The 14,665-nt window shown below is 49.7% G+C and overlaps 1 protein-coding gene across 16 annotated transcripts in view; it reads right to left on the reverse strand.

Annotated features, from left to right (window-relative positions):
- KIAA0232 (KIAA0232 ortholog) overlaps nt 1–6,037 on the reverse strand; it is a 99,339-nt gene extending 93,302 nt beyond the window's left edge. For 6 of the 16 annotated variants that reach the window (XM_063723781.1, XM_063723778.1, XM_054553684.2 and 3 more), the window contains exons 1-2: nt 5,811–5,958; nt 1,916–2,034 (exon numbers count right to left, since the gene is read on the reverse strand). The gene's annotated coding sequence lies outside the window, so the exon portion shown is untranslated. Of the gene's footprint in view, nt 1–1,915; nt 2,035–3,085; nt 4,194–5,810 lie in introns of those variants that run through there. The other 10 variants (XM_024246066.3, XM_024246065.3, XM_063723784.1 and 7 more) reach the window with 8 other exon arrangements.
- Nucleotides 6,038–14,665: the final 8,628 nt, after the last annotated feature.

The following is a 14,665-nucleotide window of genomic DNA, read 5'->3' on the forward strand; positions in this document are numbered from 1 at the left end:
GGTATCAGGCTAGCACTGTGTGGGAGAAAAATAATGAGTTAATTCTGAAAATCAGGTTACAGAAATAGAAGTAGCAGCATTTAAGCCAAGACTCCAAGACTCAGAAAGAGAGAGAAAGGTGGAAAGGATATTTCAGAGTATTCTGTCAATAATGGAAGTGGCCAGAGGTCTTGTGTTGAAATATAAGGTGACAAGAAGAGATGCAGGCTGGGTGTGGTGGCTCATGCTTATAATCTCGGTACTTTCGGAGGACAAGGCGGGCAGATTGCTTGAGCCCAGGAGTTTGAAGCCAGTCTAGGAAACAGAGCAAAACCCCATCTCTACAAAAAATCAGCCAGGCGTTACGTGCCTGTAGTCCCAGCTACTCAGGAGGCCAAGGCAGGAGGAGGAAGGGAGGTGGAAGTTGCAGTGAGCCAAGAGGGCACCACTGCACTCCAGCATGAGTGACAGAGCAAGACCCTGTCTCAAAAACACAAAAACGAAAAAGAAGAGATCCAATAAAAGATTAAGCTAAAAGTAAGAATGAGGCTAGAAAGCAAAGATCTTACAGTGATTTCCTCACTCTTTAACATTAATTCTCAACCAGGGGAGGACGGTGGTAGCACTTCCAAGGTAAAAATCTTCGGAGGAGAAAGCCCATAACCTTACCAACGAAACTGTCATATCCCTCAGGTGTGATGGAATAGGGCAAATGTTGAGAACCTCTGGTGTATACTTGGGAAACGGGGCATGATATGATTTGATTTGCATATTAAATAATTCTGGCAACAGAACAGGGGAGGAGAGACCAGAAAAAAGAGAGGCCAGTTGGAGGACTACAGTAACTATTTTCATAAGGAGTAAGAGCTTCAGGGAGGGTAGGGGCAGAGGAAACATGAAAGAGTAAAGAAAACGACTGATGGAAAAGACTCGTGGAGGCAAACCTGGTAAAAATCTGGTCAAGAAAGGAAGTCTCTAAAGGTTTCCAGTCTCTAAAGGTTTCCAGGACAAAAATGCTATAAAGCAAAACATCTTATTACCTTATATCTGTGTAAGGATGTGCAGTACACAAAGTATAGCCTCTTTAAATGTACTACAAAGCAACAGGAATAACTGTTCTCAGTTTCCAAATAAAGACTGACTGACTTCCAAGAGAGATTTAACAAACTTGTCCACGGCCAAGAAGCAAACCTGAGTCTTTCAAATCCAATTCTAATATTCTTTTAAGAAGCCCCCTCAAACGCAATTGCTTTTGATGCATATAATAAATCTCCAAAAAAGAAAACTTTTAAAAAGCATGTAATCTCTTGGGAATTAAATTATACTTCAAATATAAGGAAGTTTTTTTTTGTTTTTTTTTTTTCTTGAGAGAGCCTTGCTCTGTCGCCAGGCTGGAGTCCAGTGGCGTGATCTTGGCTCACTGCAACCTCCACCTCCCGGGTTCAAGAGATTCTCCTGCCTCAGCCTCCCAAGTAGCTGGGACTATAGGCGTGCTCCCCCACGCCCAGATAATTTTTGTATTTTTAGTAGAGACGGGGTTTCACCATGTTGGCCAGGATGGTCTCAATCTCTTGACCTCGTGATCCGCCCGCCTCGGCCTCCCAAAGTACTGGAATTACAGGCGTGAGCCACCGCGCCCGGCCAATACAAGGAATATTTTTAACCTTGTGCTCTGGTTCCCTCTACCCAAAAAACGGGTCGGTGATTTACAGTCAGCAATGCAGGCGCTGCATCTATTCCATTAGACCCTACAAGTTTAGATATAGATGGGAAAGATGACAGTTTTTACTTTGTATAAAATACCACTTACTATGTGATTATGTGAAAGGCCAAAAATAACTGTAAAGAAATATTCTAAATAGTAACTATATTCAACATAGTAAAACTACATTTCTAATGTTGTTGTTGGCACCGATGTTTATTAAAAATACTTCACCTGGGTCTCGTGTGGTGGCTCATGCTTGTAATCCCAGCACTTTGGGAGGCTGAGGTGGGAGGATTGCTTGAGCCCAGGAGTTCGAGATCAGCCTGGGCAACACAGGGAGACCCCTGTTTCTACAAAAAAAAAAATTGTTTTAATTAGCTGAGCATGGTGGTGCACGCCCGTGGTCCCAGATACTCAGGAGGCTGAAGTGAGAGGATCACTTGAGCGTGGGAGGTTGAGGCTACAGTGAGCCATGATCACACCACCGCACTCCAAGCCTGGGTGACAGAGCAAGATCCTGTCTCAAAAACAAACAAACTTTATTTGGAGACTTTAGCCAGGGTCAGAAAAAATAAAAATAAATATACTTTATAATATTAACATACTCTTTAATGTTGATCACAGACTTTGACTTTATTTAGCAAACATTTAAACACTTATGTTTAACATTAAGCACTTATGCTTAAATGCCTGAGCAAGGTGTTGGGGGCAAAATGATGAGATAGACACCACAGCCAGAGTTTACCATGACCAATTTATAATACAACATGATATAGACAATAATGAAGGAAAAATAGAGAACTATGATTGAGGAAAGGAATAATTCATTGTAATAGGACTTCCAAAGGACTCCAGAGAGAATATTTGATATGAACTTTTAAGAACTGGAGGGAGTGGGAGTGAGACAAGACATTCCAATAAGAGAAAAGAATATAAGCAAAGAAGGTCTGAAATAGCTTGGCATGTTTAGAGAATCAAGAGCAGTCTTGTTTAGCTGGACAGTGTGGAAAGGGGACAAAGAACACAAGATAAAGTACAGAGATGACTGGGGGCCAGACTGCAAGGGGCCTGCATTGCGATGCTGATATCTCTGAATTCTAAGCTCCAAAGCACAGGCAGTCTTAGAAGACTACTGAGCCAGAGGCTGACAAGGTCTGAGCTCAGGAAAGATGACTCTGGCAGCCAGGCAAAGTATGGATAGGAAGGGGTGGGGAGGAGCCTGAAGACAAAGTTAAAAGCTTTAAGCCATTTAGCACTAGTTAATGGGTGCAGCACACCAGCATGGCACATGTATACATATGTAACTAACCTGCACATTGTGCACATGTACCCTAAAATTTAAAGTATAATAATAAAAAAAAGCTTTAAGCAAAGCAAGCAATCTGAGGTTTTAACACTTACACTAGGCGAGTATTTTTAAAGGGTTTGAGTCTTGACGAAATTTCACGTCTTCCCTCAAGTGATCATCCCAACTATTCTGTGAAACAGGTGTCATCAATCTTCCCATTTTACAGATAAGGAAACTAGCTCACAAGCCATTAACTGCCAAATCAAACGCTACAAAAACAAGGACAAAGCCCAGGCTCAGTACTTTTCCACACAATGAAAAATAAAGAACAAGAACATTCTAATTGCTTTTGAAGAGTGCTACCGTACAACAAAGCACAGAGTAGGCTAGCTACATTACCCTATATTACCACTGGAAGTGTTAAAAATTCATCTAATCGGCCAGGCGCGGTGGCTCACGCTTGTAATCCCAGCACTTTGGAAGGCTGAGGCAGGCGGATCACGAGGTCAGGAGACAAAGACCATCCTGGCTAACACGGTGAAGCCCCGTCTCTACTAAAAATGCAAAAAATTAGCCGGGCGTGGTGGCATGCACCTGTAGTCCCAGCTACTCGGGAGGCTGAGGCAGGAGACTCGCTTGTACCCAGGAGGCGGAGGTTGCAGTGAGCCGAGATCACAGATTCCAGCCTGGGCGACAGAGCGAGACTCCGTCTCAAAAAAAAAAAAAAAAAATTCATCTAATCTTCTTAAATGTTTGCAACTTGTATAACAAGCTAATTATCCTTAGATTTGACTTCTGTTAACATCATATTAAAGACCTATACTTTTTCTCCAAAGCAAACAAAAAAGCACCTGCACTTTGAATTCTACTTCCTATGGAAATAAATAAGAATATTCTCCCTTCCCTTCAATGTTTAAAAACTAGCATTTCACTGATGTAACGGGCTTACATAAAAACCATTATACCCAAAGAAGCTGTAAACCACTTTTTGAATGATTAAAAATGCATTATTTAGCAAGTACAGCAATTGAATCTGAGTTATAAGATGTATTAAGTGAAAGGAGCTTCTATAGGTATGCAAACGCAAAATCTCGGAAATAGGTTGTGTCATAAGGAAGCGACATAGAGATTCTGAGACCTATTTAGGAATGGTTCAATCCAAAATAACTGATGGAAGAATATTTGACCTTGAGGATGCCGAGTGATAGATTCCGCTCCTCCTCCCCCCCGCCCTCACCCGCCTTTAAATTCTAAGTCCATGAAATGGTCAAAGTGTTCTGAACGGGTCTTATTTTGCACTGGAAGAATCTAGCTTGGGCATTTTACCGTACAGTTTTATCCACAGCATCGCCTATTATCAAAACTGCTTGTCCCTACCCCCTCACGAGCTTTCTAACAGTTTTTAAAACAAGAGCCAGAAATGTAAAATCCCTTCTTAGGAACTTGAGCAATAAGTCAAAGTATCCAGCCCAGGTAATTATTAGCAAGAACTACATTTATATAATTTTTTCCAAAGAATCTCGCATGCCTCCTCTCCGCTGAATCTCCCTCCTGTTTTTAACTGGGTTAAGTCTTTATAGCTTGCCTATAGAGGACAAAAACAGAAAGGTGGCAAAAAAGAAAACAAGACAGTTCTGCCATGATTTAGGGGTCTGTACCAAGAGTTCGGCAGGTCCTGTCATCTGCACACCACAAGACGCAAGCTGAATTCTAGGGCAACACGAAGCATTCCAACACGACACACACTGGTTTCTCCAGCGGGAAGAAGCAGAGAGCTCTAGAAATGCCAGCTGGAGACACGTATTGTTGGAAAGGAACCGGATCAGGCCCCGCAGCAACTCGGGGCGTCCTCGCGCCAGGGTCTGCCGGGCGGCTCACGGATGACTGTGGGCCTGTCACTCCTAGCTCCAGCTGTAACCTTCGCCAAACCTTGCGCTGCACCGGCCCCGCCCTCTAGGCCCGCCCCCCCGCGCCGCGCCCCGCGCCATAGGCCGGCGCGCCAGTCCCTCAGCCGGCCTCCCGGCCCCGCCCGCCTGCGGCCCTCCTCCCCCACCCCGCGGTTTTCCCTTCCCGGGGCCCCAAAAGGACAATGCTGGAGGGGAGGAGAACGGAGGGGACGCGAGCGAGCGGCCCAGCCTGCCGGCCTGACCCCGCTGCCGGGGACGCCGGGCGCCTCCCACCGGCCGAAGCCTTCCTCCCGCGCCCACTTTCGGGGCTCCACGTCCTATCAAGTCTAAGCACCCCCGCCTCGTCTCCCCCAGAAGAGCCGCCCCGGCGCGGCGACACCTGCCCCAGGCAGGAGGCAGCCAACGGCAACCCATTGTGCGGACTCATCGTCCGCTGCCCACCCGGGCGCACGAGCCGCAAGGCGCACGAGCCGCAAGCCGGTGTCCCGGCGTCCTGGGGTCGGGGCGGGGGTCCCAGGACCCACAGTTCACCCGCACACCCGGCACCACCAGGGTCGGGACCGATCAGGCCTCCCTCGGCTGGTCCCGGAGACATCAGCAGCGGCCCGGTCTCCCTTAGGCTGGCCCCGGAGCCATCAGCGGCGGCCCGGCCTCCCTTAGGCTGGTCCCAGAGCCCCCAGCGGCGGCCCGGTCTCCCTCAGGCTGGCCCCGAAGCCCTCGGCGGCGGCCCGGCCTCCCTTAGGCTGGCCCCAGAGCCCCCGGCGGCAGCCCGGTCTCCCTTGGGCTGGCCCCGAAGCCTTCGGCTGCGGCCCGGCCTCCCTCGGGCTGGCCCCGGAGCCCCACGGCGGCGAGCGTCCGGCCTCCCCGGGCTGCGCCCACCCGGCCGAGGGGCTGCTCCGCGCCCTCCCTCCCCACCGCCTGCCCGCGGTACCTGCCGAGGCTGCCGGGCGGCGCGGCGGCCGGCGGGGGCGCCTCTCCTCTGGCTCCGAGGGGCTGCGGGCGGCTGCCGAGCGCCGGGCGGCCCTGGCCTGCGCCTTACGTAAAGCGGCGACGGCGGCCCCAGCGCCACTCCGCGGAGGGCGGGAGGCGGCGCGCCGGGAGCCGCTCTGCTCCGTTACCCGGCAACTGGCCTCAGCGCCCCGCCAACCAGGGGCGCGCTCCATATCCTTCCGCCCGGGTGCCGGGATTACGTCAGCGCCGGCCGGGCCCCGCCCCTACCCCTCCCTCCGGCTGGCCTGCGGGCGCGCGCGGGCGGTGGGCCGCGGGCTGAGGGCGCGGGGGGGACAGGCCGGGGCTGGTGCCTGGCGGGTGGGGATCTAGGGCCGGGATGCGCCGCGCAGCCTGGCCGGGGCGACGGAAGCCGCTGGGAGGTGAGAGGGCAAGCAGTAGAGAGAGCAGGCAGGAAGCGGGAGCCCACCAGTGTGCTGGGCGTCGGAGAGGAGACGCCTCTCGCGGAGGGGCACGTGGGACTGCCCTCGGCAAAAGCCCCCGAACTGCGCCGCCGCGCCCCGCCCCTGGCCCGCGCTGGGGAACTGGGGCTCGGCGTGCACGGCCCCGCCCGCGGCCCGGTGCAGCCCCCGCCTTCCCGGGCTCGCGCGCCACCTGTCCGCGCCCCCTCCTCGCCGCGTCCTGGGATGGCTGGAGTAGGCGGCTTAAAATAAAGACTTTAATTTTTTGTTGTTGTTGTTAAGGAACCCAGAAGACAAGCTAAAGAAATGTGACATGGCTCTTTTTTTATTAACTAGGCAAAAATAAATTCTGGAAGATTCCAAAGTGGAAACCAAAAATGTGCATTTAACCTTTTAATCAAAGTGTCTTCACACCCACCTACCTTCCCTAAATGTGACTCCTAGGCCTGTTCTAAAAAATCAAATAAGTATCATGGACCTGGAAAAGGAAGGGAGATTACTTAGAGGAAAGAGGTCCAATGGGAGGAGTGACTTACCTGGGGTCATTTGTTCATTTATGGAGCACCCCCTAGGTGCCAGGCACTATGCTTTTCTGTTCAGAACCTGTAGGAGAATTTCCTGCACCAGCTCACGGGCTTGTGGGAGAAGCAGATGCTGAAACACTGGAAAGGGGTCATCTGCTCAGTTGGCTAGATGCTGCATGCATCCACGGAAGGACAAACCGAGGAACTGTCGCTTACATGCTATCTACAGAGTGTTTTTCTGCAAACATATCTTTTTGTTCTTTACAAAAATCATGGGACTAAGCTTTGTCATCCCCATTTAACTGGTGAGGAAGCTGAGGCTCAAAGAAAGTGATTTCACCCAAGCCTGGCTGCTACCGAGTGGACAGGGCCTTCTGACCCTGCTAAACCACCTCTTGCAGGAGACGGAATATGAACCCAGGCTCCTGGCTCTGACATAGGGTTTCGTTTCCTTTACGCTACTGTCTCCCTTAACCAGTTTGCTCCTAATTGTATTCTCTCAGCATTCTCCCAGGTGAATGTATATCATCATAAATCATGCGTTCATTCAGTCAGTATCTTCTGAGTGCTTGTTGTGGACCTGGCTCAGTGCCAGGAACGCACAGTTCCTGTGCTCCTGGAACTCAAGCTCTAAAAACAGTGAAGAGAATGGAAAGGGCATGGGAAATCCAGGGCCACTTGGGAGTAAAGGAGGGGAGAGTAGCAGAGCTTCTAGTTCACAGGTGCCCCCAGACTCCAGGATTTCACAGACCAAAGTATGGGGGATTTGCAAAGGATGATCAGCTTTTGATTTTTGCTACATTGGTGACATATCTGTCGTCTACATCATATTTTACAAAAGAGTATTAACAGCAAAATTCTTTGAAAAGTAATAACAGTATATCTCAGTCTCTGAAGAAAGGAAACACAGTTGGCATCTGTATAGTGACACACACACACACGCGCGTGCAGTTTATTGACCTTTTTTAAATTACTTTGCCACAGACCAGTTTTTATACTCGTTCTACCATGAACTAGTAGAACCTGAATACTTCTTGGAAGAAGAGGTTTTTAAGTAGGAATTATCTTGTATTAATAGGATTTGGAGCTGGTGGGGAAAGATGACAGATTAGGGAAAGAAAGTGTCTTGTTTACTTTGTTTTCGTAACAAAATAGCCCCCTGTCCTCCAAATTGTTGTGATAAAAATCCTAGGAGTCTCAGCTGACTCCAACCTTAGGGCCTTTGCATCTGCTGATTTCTGTGAGGAACTCTCTCCCCAGACCTCCGCGTGGCTGGTTCCTTCTTGTTAAAGGCCCAGCTACGATGTCACCTGCCCAGAGACATCTAGATGCCCAGTTTGGAGTAGCCAACCTTCCCAGTCATGATGCCACTGCTATATTTGTATATTTGGTTTCTTTATTCACAGCTCTTACCAGTATCTGAGATTATCTTGTTTGTATGTTTGTTTCCTCATTCATCTCAGCCTCCTCACTCAAGACCCGTATCTCACAAGAGCAGGCATCTTGCCTGTGGTGCTTATTTTCGTATGCCCAGAGCCCAGCACGGGGCCTGCCAGTTTGTAGGTGCAGGACTGAACTATCATCTGTGATGTAGTCAGAGTGGACATCAGGAAGAAAACAATCCCACCTTCCCTTGAGCAATCAGGAACAGGGCTCTTCTGCATGAGCCCCTTATCCCCTGTAGTGTGCCACGCTGCCTACGACCTTCCTTAAGGCTCCCGGGTAGAGATCAGCCAACTTAAACTCAGGAGAACAGTAGCTTTCTCCCTCTTGTGGGCTAAGATCCCTAGGGAATGCAAATGAGGCCAGAGGACTCCTGCGTTAAGGCAGGGTTGGTGTGGAGGCGGTAGACTCCCCCTTCAGCATTTTCTAAGAAGAAACCATTGTCTCCTGTGTATGTCTGAGATCATTCATTTCATTTCTCTAGTCTCAGGAGCACCTGCTACAGCTTTTTAACCCCTACAGCCGGGTGAGGCAATGCTGGAGGAAGCTGACGACTCTGAGTGCCCTCTGACTTGGATGTTCAATGCTAGCGAGGATTCTAACAGCTGCCATCTGGGGCAGTGATTGTGTAATGTGTATGCTCAGTGAACAGCAGGGATGAGGCTGGGTCCGGGACGCTTTGTGATGTCGTGCAGCAAACGGACTGACAGCAGGCAGGGGCCAGGCCTCTTCGACTCTGTGATCTTGGGTACATAATATCCCTCTCTGGGCCTCAGTTACCCCATCTGCACAAGAAGGGACTTGGGCAGGAAGATTTCAAAAATCTCCTTTTTTCTGTGCCTGTGTGTGTGTGTGTGAGAGAGAGAGATTTCGAAACAAAATTTCAATGAAGCTACACTTTGATAAAAGATGTACAAACCCTCACCTGTCACCTGACACGAACAATGCCAGCTCCTGTTTACTGACCCCCAGATACATGCCAGGTGCTTTGCTCACATTGTTCTTAACTCCCACAATACCAGGCAGGGAAGAGATGATCCCCATTTTGCAGCCACAGAAGCCAAGGCTTCTCTGGAGACTTTAGATGGCTTGCACAGGCCACACTGCTACTAAAAGGCAGCACCAGGATTTCATTTTAGCCCTGTGCTTACTACTGGGCCACACAGTATCATTAAAATCCATCATGAGATGACTTTTAAATGAATGAGGCCAAGATAAAACCATGACCAGATAATCTCCCCATTGCCTCCCCATGGGATCAAGACCCTCACTTGGGATGCTAACTGGGCATCTCAGTTCAGATGCTGTCAGCCAACGTGGCCCACGTCACAGCCTGCTCTCTTAACCACCCCAGGCCTGCATCCGCATCCTGACAGCCTCTCCTCTCAGTGGCTCTCCATTCCTCTTACTAGTAGTAACATAATTCCAGGCCTAAAGAGAGAGTTCAAGCCTCTGGCATAGCCTCATGGTCTGACCTTGAGCAAGCCCCTGACCTTCTGAGGGTTTCATCTTCCTAGTGCAGGAAATGACAGAGGGATAACACCCTGTTCCACTTGCCTGTCCCTGCAGGGCCAAACCAGATCAGAGGTGTGGTTGTCTCCTGCTTCCAAAGTTGTTCCTCACTTCTATCCCTCCACCCAATCCATGGAAAATCAACAATGTCATCAGCAATGTCACCAGAAGTAGGGGAGCACGGTGATTAAGCACACTGGCTGATTAGCTCACTGACGTGGGTAAATTACTTAGCCTCTCAGTCACCTCATCTGGTAAGTGAATCCACACAGAGGATACCCGGCACACAGCAAACATTCAATAAATACCAGCACCCGTGACCATCCCTCCTTAAAGCCCCCACTAGTTAGCTCTGACTGCCCATCTCCGGGTCCCCCTCTTCCTCTGTCCCTCCCATTCCCTCCTTTCTTATCCCCCCTTTGTTATCACTCTTTGTACCACTAGGGCAGTCTCCTCCACTCCAGTAGCTGTTAGGTAACATGAAAATGGAAAGACACCTAATATCTCTCCCCTACCCCCGCCTTTCTCCAAGGCCCAGAATCGCCTCCTGGGCTTGTCTGCGTTGCTGGTGGGACCCTCCCCAGCCCCCAGCGTGTTCTTGCCTGACTCACTGCCTTTCCACACAGGGGCCCCTTCCCTCATTGCTCTATTTACAGCATCACCCTCTCCCTGGCTGCCTGAGCTAGAGTCCTAGTGCACCGACCTGGTGAATTTGTTTCAGAGGTGACCTCGCAGCCAGACTGAGCTCAAACAGACCTGGGTTTGAGTCCAGCGCAGCCATGTGGCACAGTGAAACCTTGAACAAGTTACTTCCTCTCTCCAAGCTGGCTCGCATCTCTCTAAAATGCTCACAGTGGGAGCACCCTTCAGCAGTGAACACTCATCTTTTGATCCATCTGCCAGTATATGAAGCCCCTTCTTATGTTTGGTGAATCCCTGTCCCTTTTGGGATTCACCCAAGCAAAGAAGGCTTCCCTCCACGGAGCCTGAAGGCCAGACCCTGACCCGACCTCCCTCCTGGCTTCCGACTTACTGTCATCATTATAACCACACAAACCATTCCCGAGGCTTCCTCTGCATTGCCCAGAAGTACCCTGCGTCTGGACAATTAGCATGTGAAGGAATTGGAAATGATTATTTATTTATAGGTGTGAGCCACTGCACCCAGCCGGGGACGATTTTGTCAAATTTAATCAATATATGGACGTATGTTTTGGCGGCCAACATTCAACCCACTATACTTAAACATCTCCTGTGGTAATAAAATAGCACAACACCCACCCCTTTGTGTCAACTGACTCACTCCTTCCTTCCTTCCTCCCTCCCTCCCTCCTTCCTTCCTTCCTTCTTGCTTTTTTTCTTATGCTGTCTCTCTCTTTTCCTTTGACAGGGTCTATGTCGCCCACGTTGGAGTGCAGTGTTACAATCATAGCTCACTGAAGCCTTGTAGTTCTGGGTTCGAGTAATCTTCCTGCCTCAGCCTCCAGAGTAGCTGGGACTATAAGTGTGCCACCGCACCCAGCTAATTTTTAAAAATTCTTTTAGAGAAGACGGTGGGAGGTCAGAGGCACCGGGGCTGTGGTCTCCCTCTGTTGCCCAGGCTGGTGTTGAACTCCTGGCCTCAAGCAGTCCTTTCACTTTGGCCTCGCAAGGTGCTGGAATTGCCGGCATGCACCACCGTGCCCACCTGATTTTTTTCTTCTTAGCACTAATCAACACGTGCTGTGTCATATATGTATTTACCTATGGCCTTGCTCCCCCTCTAACTGTAAGTTCCAGGAAGACAGGCAGGGCTCTGTCTACTTTGTTCACTGCTGCCTCCTCAGCTCCTAGAACAGGGCCTCACACACAGCAGGCGCTCAAAATTCATATATATTGAATGCATAAATAAAGATCAGACAGTGCTGAAGATTTACAGCCCCATTTGGGTCACTCCTAAAACACAGGATTGCTAGTAACAGCCAATGATGCTACAGTGTTTATAGGGGAAACGGATATAAATGATAGCTATTAAAATGGATATTATATTTATGTTGACATGCCATAATTATTTCATAGTCTGAGGGCAATGGCAGGAAGCTGGCATCTTCCAGGAAGAAGTGACTGGGAGAAGACCCCTCAGGGAAAGCTCCTGGCATGGAGCCTGCCTAGAGCAAGCACCAGGTCAAAGGCAGGCGATTTGCTTCTCAGAGCCTCCATTTCCCACATGGAAAAGTTGGACTGGGTGGCAGATCCCTGAGGCCCCTTCAGCTCAGACTGGGAGACCTTGGCGGCAGGAATGTCTACCTGCCCCGCCTCTCCTGATGAGAGGCAGCTTCGCCACCACCAGGGTCTGGAATCTCTGTAACACAGCAGCCCCCGCCAAGGTCCCTAGCCTTGGGTAGGAATTTCACTCATCCTTGGCCACCAAATTCAGAAACGGAAGGTCCCCAAAATATGGCATTCAGGATGGGGTGCTTTAGATGGATTGGGCTGAGATGGTTAGAGTTTTGGAACTGGTGGGCTCCCTGTGGAGTACTGAGGTCCCAGAGGGGGATTCTCTGTAAGAGCGGTGGGTGGTCAATGTACAGCGAAGGGGCATACCCAGAATACAATGGAGCTAGTTCACTTCACTCCCCATCTCTGTTCCCTTGGTGCCATGTGATCCAGCAGTGCAGAACTGGGGAAGAACAAGAGTCCCTACACCACTTCATACTCAAAAGTACTCGCAAAAAATAACACCCCTCACCAGGTGGCATTATTACTCTCCTTCACTGAGAAAATTAGGAAACTGGACTTCAGAGAAGCTAGTTGCTTTATCCAGAGCCACCTCCATACAAACCTGCAGAGCCACCTGCATACAAACCTGTCAGCCAACCCCAAAGCCCTCAGTTGCACCAAGCCTCTGCCGCACACCCTCATGCCTTCACACCGGCCATTCCCCAAGCCTGGGGCACACTTCCCAGCTCTGAGAAATGTATTCATCCTTCAAAGCCCTGCTCATGTGTCCTTTTCAACAGGAAAATCTCCCATGAGATGCTCCGCTGTCCCCATCTCTCCTGCCCCATAGTTTAGTCAGATTCCTGTGCTGGTGAGTCCTGGGCTGTGCTGTGATGTGTTTGCTGCCATGTCTGTCTTCCCCACAATGATGGGCCCATGAATTCTCTATCTCTAGCACCTGTGCTCAGTAAAGGCTTGGGGAACCAGGCTCAAAGCCTGGCCCAGATGCCACCTCTTCCAGGGTGCCTTCCAGGGGCCACTAACCAGAGTGCAGCCTTCTCCTCCACCAGGAACTCTTGCAGCCCCACCCCTGAGAACCTGCACCCCATTACCCATCTTTGTTTCTCCATGTGATCTATTTCTGTTTGCTTACTTCTCTATTGCCTTTACTCCCCAACAGGATGTCAGCCTCAGAGCAGGAGCCTAGCCTAGGACAGAGCTTGGTACATGGTAGGTGCTCAGCCAACATTTGCCAATTGCTGTTTGTCTGTAACTTATCCCTACCCTCCAACCGTGGGCTCTCCAAGGATTCTGGGATGGGGTGAGTTCTTACGCGTAGTGGAGCTCTCACAATGTGCCTGGGCATCCCATCTCACCCCACCGTAGACCTTAGAGCTGAAAGGCCCTGGATGCCCTCCCAACTTAACCTTTATATAAGAGTAGAGATCCAAAGCCCGGAGAGGGTGAGTGGTGTGCCAAAGTCACACAGCGGAAGCAGCCTGACACCCATTCTCCTGGCTTCATGCCTACTGATCTCTCATCTCTTTCTGTCTCCTCTTGTCTTCCCTTGGTAAAGTATTTTCTTTCCTGAAGCCACCCACTTCTGCTAAATTTTACCCATCCAATAGATAGAAGGCAACGGGCTTTCATGTCGGATAGTCACTCAAACTTGGGTCTAAATTCTGCTTTTCATACCTCCCAGAAGAGGGACCTGGGCCAGTTCATTTCTTTCTTTCTTTCTTTCTTTTTTGAGATAGAGTCAGATCCCGGCTCACTGCAACCTCCACTTCCCAGGTTCTCCTGCCTCAGCCTCCCAAGTAGCTCAGATTACAGGCACGTGCCACCACGCCTGGCTAATTTTTGTATTTTTAGTAGAGATGGGGTTTCACCATGTTGGACAGGCTGGTCTCGAACTCCTGACCTCAAGTAATCCACCCATCTCAGCCTCCCAAAGTGCTGGTATTACAGGCATGTGCCACTGCGCCCAGCCAAGTTGGTTCGTTTCTTTTAAATTGTTAACTGTGGTGAAATACACATAACATAAAATTTACCATCTCAACCATTTCTAAGTGTACAGTTCAGTGTCAAGGACATTAACATCGTTGTGCAACCATCACCACCGTCCATCTCCAGGACTTTCATCTTGCAAAACTGAAACTCTATTCCTGTTAAACATTCATCCCCCATTCCCCTCCCCCCGCCGTCCCTGGCAACCACCATTCTACTTTCTGTTTCTAGGAATTTGACTCTTCTAAGGACTTCATATAAGCGGAATCACGCAGTCTTTCTCCTTTTGTGACTGGCTTGTTTCACTTGATATAAGGTCCTCAGAGATCACCCATGTTGGAACATGTGTCAGACTTTGCTACCTTTTCAAAGCTGAATCACATTCCATTGTAGGATAGACCACATTTTGTTTATACATTCATCCGTCAATGGATACTTCGGTTGCTTCCACCTTTCGGCTTCTAGGCATAATGTTGCTATAGTTCGTTTTTTCTTTTCTTTTCTTTTTTGGGGGGATGGGGGCAGAGTCTTGTTCGTCACCCAGGCTGGCATGCAGTAGTACAACCCCAGCTCACTGCAGCCTGGACCTCCTGAGCTTAGGAGATCCTCCTGCCTCAGCCTTGGGAGTAGCTGGGACTACAGGCACGCACCACCATGCCCAGCTAATTTTTATATTTTTTATCGACATGGAG

The sequence above is a fragment of the Pongo abelii genome, chromosome 3 (genome assembly GCF_028885655.2).
Source record: "Pongo abelii isolate AG06213 chromosome 3, NHGRI_mPonAbe1-v2.0_pri, whole genome shotgun sequence".
Lineage (NCBI taxonomy): Eukaryota > Metazoa > Chordata > Mammalia > Primates > Hominidae > Pongo > Pongo abelii.